Below are 13,806 nucleotides of genomic sequence, written 5' to 3'. Positions count from 1 at the left end.
ATCATTTGAAGGACAAGGATGATCGCATATCTTTGTTGGAGACCCAAATGGCGGCTCAACAGGCGGGCTATGAGGCACAGAGGAGGCTGAACCAGCAAATGATGGAGATGATGCAGAGGATGTACCCGAACGAGGTGTTCCCGGACGTGCCAGACCCGTAGTTTTTTTTTTCCAAAAACTCAGAATGTTTTATTTTTATTTGTGAAACTTTGAATATTAATTAATATGATTTCAATTTTAATTTTAATTTTATATTTTCGAATTTAAATTTCAAAAATTTTATTTTTTAAAAAAAATTAATATTTTTTACATTCCGAGGAAATTAATTATATTTTTTACTCGATCGATCGATGCGTTTTTGGAAATATATCCATCGATCGATGCGTTTTAAAAAAAAAACGTTCGGAATATACCGAGGGACATCTTCCTCGGAATATACCGAGGGACTCCTTTCCTCGGAATATACCGAGGGACATGTTCCTCGGAATATACCGAGGGACATCTTCCTTGGAAAATATACCGAGGGACTCCTTTCCTCGGAATATACCGAGGGACATGTTCCTCGGAATATTCCAAGGAAGATGTCCCTCGGTATATTCCGAACGTTTTTTTATAAACGGATCGATCGATGGATATATGTCCAAAAACGCATCGATCGATGAACTTCCGAGGAAATATACCGACGAAGTTCTCCCTCGGTATATTCCGAGGAGGTTTCCGACAAACTAGTGATCCTCGGAATTTCATTGGAAATTTGTTTCCTCGGAATTCCGTCGGAAAATTCCGAGGGATTTCCGAGGAAATAAGAATTTCCGAGGAATTATTTTCGAGGACTTGTTTCGTCGGTATGTCGTCGGAATAACGTTATTCCGACGAAATTCTGACGATTTTTTCCCTCAGCATCCTTGCTGTTTTCTTGTAGTGTATGAAACCCAAATGCACCGTTTCTTGGACTTCACTTCAGAACTTGTCTTTGAGGAATTCTTGATGTAGCGGAAGCTACGATAACACAAGGATCTTATTTAGTTTAGAACTACCTAATATCAATGTCTTCTTAAATTCGTTGAGATCACCAATGATCTACCGAAAACAAAGAACAAAGAGAGAACTATCAATTTTATTAATCAAATCATAAACTGAATACAAACTTAAGCCTAAACGGTTATATAAATCCTAAAACAATAAAGATAATTATCTAAATATAAAATAAAATAAAAAATAAATATTTGGAAATATCTCAAATATTTATCTGCATCATTCTCTCCAAGATTCGTCCTCGAATCTTAACCGTGGTCTTCGATTCCAAAACCTTGTCCACGAGAACCAAACTTCTCTTTTTCTTTTTTTCTTAACTTTCCAATGACAAAAATCTTCACGTTGCCTAACCAGCCGGTGACAAAATTCTTCACACCACCAAGTATATTGTTGCTTTGTGTCAAGGGTCTTTATTTGCAAACAAATAATTCCAACACATTAATTGGATAATCCCTTTCTTAAACTTCACGGCGACATTAGGAAAAGCTTTCAACGTGTCTTCCCCATATATTGTTCCAGTCATCATAGCATAGTATGTTGACTTTGTTAGATTCGCCACGGGATTGACATAGTCCATGTCATAGATATCTTCTACTAATACCAAGCAACAAAGTGGATCGATTGAAAGATTCTTCGTAGCCTAATCTTGGAGAAAGATCTCTTCATCTTCATAAATATCCCAAATTGGATCTCCATGAATTTATCTCAGCTCCTCACACAGATCAACACATGAAACAAAGGGATTATTATCCGTAGGATAGTAAAAGCACTCAAACGACATGGTAACGAAGGATTCTGATTAAGAAACCAAAACACCAGCTCTAATACCACTTGATGTAGCGGAAGCTACGATAACATAAGGATCTTATTTAGTCTAGGAATACCTAAGATCAATGTCTTCTTAAATTCGTTGAGATCACCAATGATCTACCGAGAATAATGAACAAAGAGAGCTCTCAAATTTTATTAATCAAATCATAAACTGAATACAAACTTAAGTATAGACGGCTATATATAATAAAACAAAAAAATCCTAAAACAATAAAGATAATTATCTAAATAACAAATAAAATAAATAATAAATATTTGGAAATATCTCAAATATTTATCAGCATCAACTCTTCACTCGATGAATCTTTTACTAAGCTTCAGTCTGCTTCTGCAATGCTGGAAAGCTTGACATTGCAGTCTTGTATACTTTCTTGTCTTGATCTGAGTGAATCGCTGCGCCTTAGACGACTGGATTTAGAATTCTTCAATTCTTCTCCAAGAAAATGTCATATAGTGGCTCCTCATATCTCTTACCTGAGAATGATAGATTCTACGCAAAAATATAGTTTAGTTGATGTCTCCTCTTTAATAGAAGCTAACATAGACACTATCTATTTCTTACCTCGATTCTGGTGTACTCAAGATGATCCCTCGAAGTATCCCTCAAAGGATGATTACCAATTGATGATGCAAACGATGCTAGAAAACTTGCAGAACGTAGAGAAGCTTACTGTTGTGCTCAGCTTTCTCCAGGTATGTTGACATTATTGCATCCTTTAAATCTTTAATGCTTAGAACTCTCTATGTTTATTATAAACGTATTATAAAAATATCCTTCTATTGTGTAGAAGTAGATATTCTGGACACATGAGCATATGCTATAGCTAAGTAGTTTATGATTAACTGTTTGCTTTGGTTTTTCTTTTGGTGAGAGGTATAAGGTATTCATTATCTGTTTCTCATTCTTATTACTACTAGATGCTATCTGTTGCCGAGTTCCATGGTGTTCCTTTCCCTACGTTAAAGGTCAAAACGTTGACTCTTAAAACAACAATTTTGCAATCTGCGGTTCCGGGTATAGCAAAGCTGCTACAAAACTCACCTGAATTAACGAATATAATTTTGGGAAATCCGCTAAAACGGAACAAAAAAATAACATAGTTGTCATTTTGATATAATATCATCCTTAAGTTGTTCCTTTAGTATAATATTTTTTATAATTCCAAAACTAACATTTGATTAATCAAATTAAACAAATTAAATACAGTTTAAAAGTTTAATTGAATTTTAAAATTTTAATATAAAAACTTTTTAAAAACGTTAAAATTTAAAAAAAATATTTTTTATTTAAAAATTTAATAAAACTAAAAAAATTACAAAGGTTTTAAACTTTTTATAAAAATAAAACTTTGTAAAACGTTTTTTAAAAGTTTATTTAATGTTTTTTATTTAAAAAAATTTATAAAGTTTTATTTTTATTTTTATAGAGTTTACAAAGTTTATATTCATTAAAGATTTATTAAAAACGTTTTACAAAGTTTTATTTTTATTAAAAATGTTTTATAAAGTTTTATTTTTATTTTTTTACAAACGTTTTAAAGACGTTAAAATTAAAAAGTTTGATTTTTTTATTAAAAAGTTTAATAAAAAAGGAAAAAACGTTTTTGACAAGTTAAATCAAACTATACACGTTTTATGAAAGTTAGAATATTACAAATCGGCTAATCTATCTTCTTCCATATCAAAATCCTCCAAAACCACATTTTTTATATCTTCTAAGGTAGAATTTGATTCCAATAACAATAGCTCCCTTTGCATCAGCCGGAAAAATCCATCCCGTGGTTGCACCTAATTCTCAAACACCACATGTTGTATAGATATGCATCATAGAACAAGAATTTGTGAAAATCACAAGACAAACTATGGAAAAATCATAGATTGATGAAGAAGAAAAGACAAAATCGTTTTTTAAATATATTCTCACAAGGCAAATCGATCAAAACACGTTTTAGGAAGTTAGAATATTTTTAAAATATTTTCTTAACTGAAACTTCCTTAATTTTTGCAAAAAGAGATTTTCTTATCCGTAGAAGGCACCTTCTACACTGTGTAGAACCATGACAAAAATCCCGAATGCAATTTCTACCTCATGTAGACGTTTGAGTAGTGTCTAGATTTCGCATTCCGAGAATTTTAGAATACTTCATAAAAGTAGAAACTTCATTCGATAGAAAAGTAACTATCTTTACAATTAGTAGAATTTGCATTCCCCGTATTTAGAATTTTAGTTAAAAGTAGATTGTTTGTTCGAAAGTAGTAGATGAACTTGTTTAATCTAGAATTCGTTTTCTACTAACTCATTTTTCCTAGAAGACGAAATTTACTTTTAGTAGAACGTAATTTAAAAATTTTATTTATCAAGTTTTTCAACCAAAAAAATACCAGTTTGTGTATATGGGTGTTTTATTAATGTTTATATTTTTTAATAAATTTTTTAAATCTTAAAACTATTTATTTCATTAAGTTTCAGAAATCGAAAGAGTAAAAGAGAAACAAAATGGACAAACATAGTTTTACTCCAAAAGGACAACCATACTGAATTTTTGTTCCGTTTTGGTAATTTTCTCAATTTTTTACAAAACTGAAGATTGGAACTCCGCCGTGGTATTACAAAGTACAAATACTTTAAAAATCATGTCATTCACTTTCTTTGGCTAATCTAAATATAAAAGATATATGTAAAAAGAGTTTTCAGTTTGCATGATGATACATTTGTCTGTTGTGCAGGAGAAATATGTTAATCGCTACTTGGACCCACAAGATCCACAAGACATATCTTTCCGGCTTCGTCAAAGTTTAAAGTTGCTAAGCCAGATCTCGTAGCTTTGTTCGTGGAACTTTTGCTGCGAAACACAAGAACACTAAAGACATTGGTTATCCAGTTGAGGAGTTGCCTTAATACATCAAATTATGATGAGCTGTCTCAAATCGCTCTTACACTTTCTCACAAGAATAAGGTCTCCATTGTGCTGAAATGATCAAATGGTGTTAAATTATGTATCATGGGTTTATAGTGTGGGCCATTGAACAATTTTATATATTTGCTAACTCCACTGCTATGTTACATGGAAACGGAAGCGGGTACGTGGAAGTGAAAGCGTATGGAAGCGCATAAGCAAGATTTTTTAAAAAAATTAGGAAGCGGGTATTTGTTGGAAGCATATATCCATAAATATGTGTATATATATATATATATTAAAATATAAGAAAATTTTATAAAACCTAGGACTAAAAATTATATGATGAAAATTTAAAATAAATCATATATTCATTTATAATAATTTTGAAATGATTTCATATTAAAACTGTGAAAATACACATAAAATAAGTTTAAATAAATTATTATATTAATTATTTATAGTACTTCATAAATAATTGACAAAATATATTTGAATATATGCAATATCTTTAATAAAAACCTTAATACATAAAGACAATTTATAGTATTAATTTAAATATTTGTATATTTCTAGTCTCTCTATTTCATGACTATTAAATTTTGGATTTTATATAAATTAAAAGCTATGATTTTGTATTTTTATTGATTTATATCATTGTGTCTTAAAAAATGGAAGCGTGACTCCAAAACGGAACCGTAAGCTTCCAATGTGTTTTTAAAGAGAATATTTTAGAAGTGTTTTGGAAGCGAGATTCCGCAAGCTTCCACAAGATTCCGATTCCGGTTTCGAAGGGAGAAGCGGACGTTCAATGAAGCTTCCATGCAACATAGCTCTACTGATAGGAGAGGAATTTTCTTCAGGTTCACCTGATTTAGTTATAGTAATAAGAATGGTTCTATATAGAAACAAAACTACTTCAATAGATATAATAAACCATCAGTGTGTTCATCTTCTTTGATCGAGTTATATCTTTTTCGTTTTAATGAACTCTATGCAATATCTTACTTTTTTACACGTCCTAATTGTATATGCATAATCTCCAGCTTCCACCATTTTAACAAGATTATCAGATATCTTCAAGGTACAATTTTTCATGGGCTTCAACTGCGCAAGCTTCACTCAAATTCATGCCCAATCTTGACATGAACAAGAGGAACCAGGATGCATGTCCTATCCTCTTTGGAACTCATTTCCTTAACTTCACAACCACATGCCACCTCGATGGCCAGGGGGTGCCTACTATACAAGTAAAAAGGCTTCAGCCTCAAGCCCCCACCAGTGGCGGATGCAGGAATGTAATTAGGTGGGGGCACATACATAAAAAATATTTTTCAGTTGGGAGCATTTCATAGACATCATAAGAATTACTAAAGGAATCTTGACTGTGAAAATCTCACGAGAGAGGTATCCAAGGAAGAGATCAAGGCTGTTCTATTCAAGATGCCAGGAAGTAAAGCACCAGGCCCTGATGGATATACAGTAGAATTTTTCAAAGAAACCTGTGCAATAATAGGAGATGATGTCACAGCAGCTGTGCAATCTTTTTTCATCCTGGGATTTCGGCCAAAAGGACTCAACTCCACTATATTGGCTCTAACACCGAAGAAGATAGAAGCTAAAGAGATGAAGGATTACAGACCTATTTCTTGCTGCAATGTTCTGTACAAGGTGATTTCAAAGCTGCTTGCAAATAGATTGAAGAGTATCTTGGCAAAGTGCATTTCAGTTAATCAGTCAGCTTTCATAAAAGAGAGACTTTTGATGGAGATTGTACTCTTAGCGACTGAGATAATAAAGGATTATCACAAGGAGGACATATCGCCGCGGTGTGCAATGATGATTGATATATCCAAAGCTTTCGATTCTGTGCAATGGTCTTTCCTGCTCAACACATTGAAAGCTCTTGGACTCCCTGAAAGATTTATACACTGGATTTCTCTTTGCATCACCACAGCATCCTTTTCAGTACATGTTAATGGCGAATTGGCTGGCTATTTTAAGAGTAAGAGAGGTTTGAGGCAAGGCTGCTCTTTATCTCCATATTTGTTTGTGATATGCATGAATGTACTATCCAAGATGATTGATGAAGCTGCTGTGAAAGGGAAGATTGGATATCATCCAAAGTGCAAAAACATAGATCTTACCCATCTATGTTTTGCTGATGATCTAATGGTCTTTGGGGATGGTACTACCAGATCGATTGAGGAGATTCTGAGAGTTTTTGATGCTTTTGATAAGATGTCTGGTTTAAAAATCAGCTTGGAGAAGTCGACTTTGTTTCTAGCGGGTGTAACAACTCAGAAGCAAGAAGAGATCATTCATCACCTCCCCTTTGCAACAGGAAATCTCCCGATACGTTATCTAGGACTCCCGCTCTTAACTAAGAACATGACAGTTCTAGACTACTTGCCACTCATTGAGAAGATCAGAAAGAAGATTGGTTCTTGGACAGGGAGGTTCTTGTCTTATGCCGGCAGACTGCAACTGATTAAATCAGTAATTACCAGTTTAACAAACTTCTGGATGGCTGCCTTCAGGCTCCCTAGTAGCTGTGTAAAGGAAATTGAACGGCTCTGCTCAGCTTTTCTATGGTCAGGTCCGGATTTAAACAACAGAAAAGAAAAGGTGGCTTGGGTGGATATTTGCAAGCCAAAACAAGAAGGTGGGCTGGGGATCCGTTCTTTGAAGGAAACAAATCTGGTAAGCTGTCTGAAACTAATCTGGAGGATTTTTTCTTCAAACTCTGTTTGGGTTAATTGGATAAAGATTTATCTTATTCGAAAGGGATCTTTGTGGACGGTAAAGGATAATACCCAAGCTGGATCATGGATGTGGAGGAAGTTACTCAAGTATAGAGAGGTTGCTAAGTGTTTATATAGGGTGGAAGTTAAAAATGGTCAGAAGGCTTCTTTTTGGCATGAGACATGCATGGTCGCCTCTGGGTTGCCTTCGTGACATTCTGAGGGAGGGAAGCTATATTGATATGGGAATTCCACTCAATGCAACAGTGGATGCGAGTAGAATGCATAGAAGAAGACATCATCGGGTTGTTATCCTTAATAAAGTGGAGGAGGAGATTGAGAAGTATAGAGCTAGTTTTGTCAATGAAGAGGATGTTTCATTATGGAAGAATGAGAAAGGGCAGTACAAAACGAAGTTCTCAACTGGTGAAACATGGCAGGTGATTCGGGAGAAGCATCTACCTTGCCACTGGTACAAGGAGGTTTGGTTCAAAAATGCCACACCGAAGTATTCTTTTATTTTATGGGTTGCAATGAAGGGTAGACTTGCAACAGGGGATCACATGAGACATTGGAATGGGTCTGTGGATAGTTCTTGTGTCTTATGTAAGGAGCCTTTGGAGACAATGGAACATCTTTTCTTTGAGTGTGCTTATACTACTCAAATTTGGAGGGAGTTGATGGAAGGGGTGTTACAACATGAGTATACTGATCAGTGGGGGGGCTTTAATGAGAATCATGAGGAATACTCATATGAGGAAAGTGAAGTCCTTTGTCATTCGATATGTTCTACAGCTTGCGGTACACACAATTTGGAGAGAGAGAAACCGGAGGAGACATGGTGAAGGTCCTTCACCTGCGAGACTTTTGATACGTATGATTGATAAAGGAATGAGGAATAAGCTCACTCTTATTCAAAGGAAAGGAGATGCAGAGTTTGGGGGGGGGGGGGGGGGGGGGCGGATGATATATTGGTTGGCACAAGAGTTTGAAGTTTAAGCTTGTTTTTGCTCTTCGATTTACAGTTGGAGTATAGGGAGAGAAATATGAGTTTATAAATATGCAAAGTAACACTTGTTGTACAAAAGATTTTTTCTTTTGAATTCAATTTAACATTCAATTCAAAAAAAAAAATTTAAAATGAGTTGGGGGCACGTGACCCCATACCCTTGGCTGTACGTCCGCCCCTGGCCCCCACATCACCTATTACTTTATAGGGTCCCAATTTTTAGATCTTTTATAGCTTCATTTGTAAAAGTTGTATATTAGTTTAGTTCTGATTTTTTCTATAAATATAATTTTTGCATTAAATTTTCTATAACTAGATATATGTTTTTTTTGTCTTTACGCAAAAAGTAATATTCAACATAAAAATATTAGATATATTTTCCCTGCTACACTGAATATCCTTTATAAAACAGAATTTATATTTATATAATAATAATAATGAATCTAAATTAGTAAAATATAATAATATAACTTAGTGTGAAATTTTATTTAGTACAAAAGAGCACTAGATTTTGACCCGCACTTTCAAAACACGAGATTAATTCTATTTCAAATACTTTTATTAATACTTGTAGTTCTAAAAATCATAAGTTATATTTTTATAGATAGCTATATCTTATATATTAAAACAGAAGTCACAACCTTGAATCATGTGTGATTTTTTTTTAAAAAAATAGACCTAATGGACCTATTTCTATAAAGTCATGTTATATTTAATCTATAATCTCATCATTTAAATTTTGGGCCTACTAGAAATTTTTATTGGACTATCAATTATTAGATTTAAAAAATAAATGATTCATTGGATTTATAGATATTATAAATTAAATAGATATAATTTAATATTGTAATATTATACCTCCATATGTTAATTATTTAAATATTTATCGATGTTAACTTTTAAAATTATAAAGATTTTTTTTAAATAACAAAAATCATATTATCTAACAATGATTAATCTTTACTACTTTAAACCAATGAAAACAAATTTTAAACTATATAGTTTATTTTAAAAATAAAAAAAACTAAATGATTAATTATTTACTCGATAATATAAATCTACGAAGCGAAAAGTTTAATTTTTAAAAAAATTTCTAAATTTGTGAAATTTCAAAACAATATTTTACTAATCTTTATATATATAGTTATGATTTTAATAATGAAATAATAATCCAAAAATATATATATAGAAGAAGATGCAAATACATGTGAAAGTTTGAAACAATATATTCATTGAAAAAAATATGCCGTAAACTTATTTTGTTTTAAAAATTGATAGACATATATATATATATTATAATATATACCAATTTAGAATTGAAAACAAAATATTTATATAAAAATAAATGAAAATAAAAATCCGCGCGGTTGCGCTGATCGAGATCTAGTCTAAACTTATATTGTTTGAGCTTTTAATCATACAATAACTAATTGTTATTATACTGCACTTAAACATTGAATTTTTATGATTTTGACTCTATCCTTACATTGTTAATTACTAATTGTTTGAATGATTTTCAGCGTGAATGTCTACCAAAATATTAGTCATACAACATTAGTATCATTGTCATTTTTTAAAAAGATGTTAATGTTAGATATTTAAAATAAAAGAATAATTTTGTTATTGTTTTTATAGATGAAATCAAGGATTAGTTTGGTTACTGTTTTGGTTCCTTCATAACGCGAAATATGTTTTTCTTTGTCAAAAAGATTTGAAGTACATATTAAAATTTTGTACATACGTAGTTATTTTTGTGCCAACTTGGATGTATTTTAAATATGTTTAAATATGTTCATGACCAAAGTTATGTATTTAAAAATATATATGTTTACATTGCAATAAATATTTGAACAGAAATTAATGTACATATAATGTTGATTTATTTTATAAAGGAGAGAATATAAAATATATGGAAATGGTTCAAGTTTCCAAATGCTGCCATAGGTTCATTTAGTATTCGTTTGATTATGATTTTGTTGCGTATGAAGTTATTTATAAAAGTTGTTGCAATGTGATTGGTCTTGAAAATCTTTGATTCCAATTGGTTGAATTTTAATGAAGAAATTAATTTAAAAATTCCTAAAAATAAGAAGTGGCAAGATATTGAAAATAATTCTAAAAAATAAGAGCAGAATTCTATTATGAATTTTGCTTTAATAGTATATATTAAAAAATGAAAAGTTTACTCAAATATACAATATTTTAGGACAATTGACTAGATCTTTTTTTTATTACTGGCATTTTTTAAATACCAAGCGTGCCCTTTTTTTTACGTTATCAAAAAAAACATATTTACAAGAATGCCATTACTTTTCGCTGTCCCGTAAGCAAAAATCCGGCGCCATGTAGGAATTCGGTTCCGTGTTTTCATTAAGTCAGCCGTAAATCACTACATACGTTGTTACGGCTGATTTATTGCTACGTGTCGGCTGAATTAATAAACGCTACTGACTTAAGAGGAAAATGTTGATTTAAGAACATAAGTCAGCCGCCCGGTACGACTGATTTACAGAAATGTGGCTGATTTATGGGATAATGGTAATAGGTTTTTCTCTGCCTATTGCAAATGTTGTATTACAGGGGGGTGAATGTCGAACTAGTCCTAGTGATGTGAATCAGTGAGAATACAAGTTATTTATTAAGCTAAGCAGATTCAATAGTGGTGAGTGTGTGACAAGTAACAGTAGCAAACAGAGCAATACAACAAAGTAAAAAAAAATCAATTTAGATAAGTGAATCCATGGGTATTGGGAATTGACTTCAAGTAACTAAGATCCAATCTAGGTGACAAGCTTTCAATCAAAGTAATCTCTTAAGTCTAAACACAATTCTAGACAAGTCCTATGTCTAGGTAAATGCCCATTTGCTTAGAAATCATTAAACATCAAATGTCTTTGGCTTAATTCAATCAAGCAATCTTTAAGTTCAAGTTCAATAACTATCTAGCAATTTTAACATCAAGTGTCCTTGGCTAATCTCACTAGAGCTTAGTTGAGTTGATTCAAACACTTCATCTAATCATGTCTGATGAGAAGTGTTTAGAAATCAGGTTTAGAGTGATCAAGACTAAACAAGCATTAAAAATACTCAACAAGCAAGTTCATACAAGGATCTAATACAATAACACCATAGATCTTCACTAAGTTACTCTAATCTCCCTAACCCATGAATTCTTAAGGAAACTACTCACTAATCTCCATGAAAACACTTAATCTCATAATAGATTGAAGCATATTCAAGTAGATACAACAGAGAATAAAGATAAACAAGGATTAAACAAGCCAAACGAAATTAAAACTCAAGAACAGATGATGAACAATTGAAGAACAGCTCAAGAACACTAAGAACAATGATATTTCAAAGAGAGAGAGTTTTGACAAGTTAAATTATTACAAAGTACAATAATAATGTTTCTTGCCCACTCTTTGGATAAAAAGAAAGTAAATATTATACAGAAAAGTAGGAAAAATCGTGCAAAGGAAAAATGGGTGGAAGAAAGTGGGAAGTTGGTTAATCCCATTAACTTTCCAGTGGTCCCCGGCAAGGGTTGATACAACTGTAGTAAATCGATTATAACTTATCCAATACATCTCCAAATGACTTGAAACCACTTCCATTGGAAAGCTAACTCAATTTCCAGTGTCTCCACAAATTTTGAGCTTCAGAAAAGATCTTTAAGGCTTTCATCCGTGTTCATCTTTCACTCTCTGAAATTCCATGATTCGGGAGCGACCTCGCTGTGTCGCTGCGAGAGGTCGCTCCGGATCCATTGTCTCCGGGTGATCAATACGCGAGCGACTCTTTCCTGTCGCTCTAGTAAGGTCGCTCCAGTAGGGTGATCAGAGCGACTTGGTGGTGTCGCTCCGGACTGGTCGCTCCCATGCCTTGCTCGCCCAATGACCACTCTAAACACTCCTTTTTGAGCTCCAAATGCCTCCAAGTGTCTCCAAGAACTCCATGTGGTACTCCAATACCTGATAAGGACTCATGTATGCAAAATGCAACCTAAACATGGCTAAATCCTAATCTATATGATCAAAATGCACATGGATGAATGGATAAAACAATAGAAATATGCAAGATATCAACTCCCCCAAACTTGTTCTTTACTTGTCCACAAGTGAACTTTCTAGAACTCATAGGGAGAGAGGTTGAAGGTGGGAGCTCATAACCAAAAGAAACACCACTAGCAAACACAATTAGCACACTCTCTTATTACACTCTAGCTTCTCTAGGCCTATCTCAACTCCTTTTGTCTCTACACTCATCATCAAGCATCCACACATTCAGATCTGCCAACTCTCACATTCATTAAGCATAAGATATCAAGTGAATTCTTGCAAATAGTCAGTTGGTCCAAGTCATTTGGTTGGGTAAGGGAAGGCTTTTATTCAAGTGATTCAAGAGGTTCAAAACATATGATCTTTAAGGTGGTTTACTCTCAAAACAAGTAGCCTTGACATTGCACATAATATATCTAAGAAAGGGACCAACTCATGCATACAATGCTCAATCTCCATTGTTCTACCCTTTTCCCAAACATATAAGTTACACATTCACTCTCAAATGTCAAACCCAACTCACACCTCTCACCAAAAGATTCTAAAAACATCAGCTCTTTTTCCTTGAAATCTATAAGGGATTTTTCACAACCTCAAAATGTCTCTCAGCTCCTAACAACTTTGCTAGCCCCCTTTTTCTCTCTCCTTTTTTTTTATTATTTTTTTTTTAGGTTGGGGGCCAAGACTTTTCAAAACTAGAGCTGGAGGTTCTCTACTTATCCCAATAAATCAATTCACTTGAGCACAAGAATCTATCCTTTTTATTTCTCCCAAATCATGATTACAACGCTCACCCTCCCACCTATAGCTAGACAATAGAGTGTCCAATCCAGCAAAAATGAAGATCAAGCATTGTCGTTCCCGATACTCTCAACATTATGCACATGTAAAACTTTACGAAGAAGGCCTCACTCATCAAACAATGAAAGCTTAAAAGGAAGGAAAGGTTTTGGGAGTGGTCTACCACTAGAGTTTGTCAAAAAGAATGGCATAGAAGATGTGACAACTCAAGTGTGTATAGCCATGACTCAGTACACAAGAGACCCTAAGCAAGAAGCATTAAGTTCATTCAGTTCAAATAAGGTTGTAGCTGGCTTCAAAGACTGAGTTTCTACAATCAACAAGTTTCAAGAAGAGTTTTCAAGGCTCAAAACATACAAGTCTTTTCGAGAGGTGCATGGATACTCAGGTGCAACGTAGTGTTCTTTACAAGGTATTTAAAATCATTG

This window comes from Brassica napus, chromosome C9 (genome assembly GCF_020379485.1).
Source record: "Brassica napus cultivar Da-Ae chromosome C9, Da-Ae, whole genome shotgun sequence".
NCBI lineage: Eukaryota > Viridiplantae > Streptophyta > Magnoliopsida > Brassicales > Brassicaceae > Brassica > Brassica napus.
Note: the sequence above shows the minus strand (reverse complement) of the source record.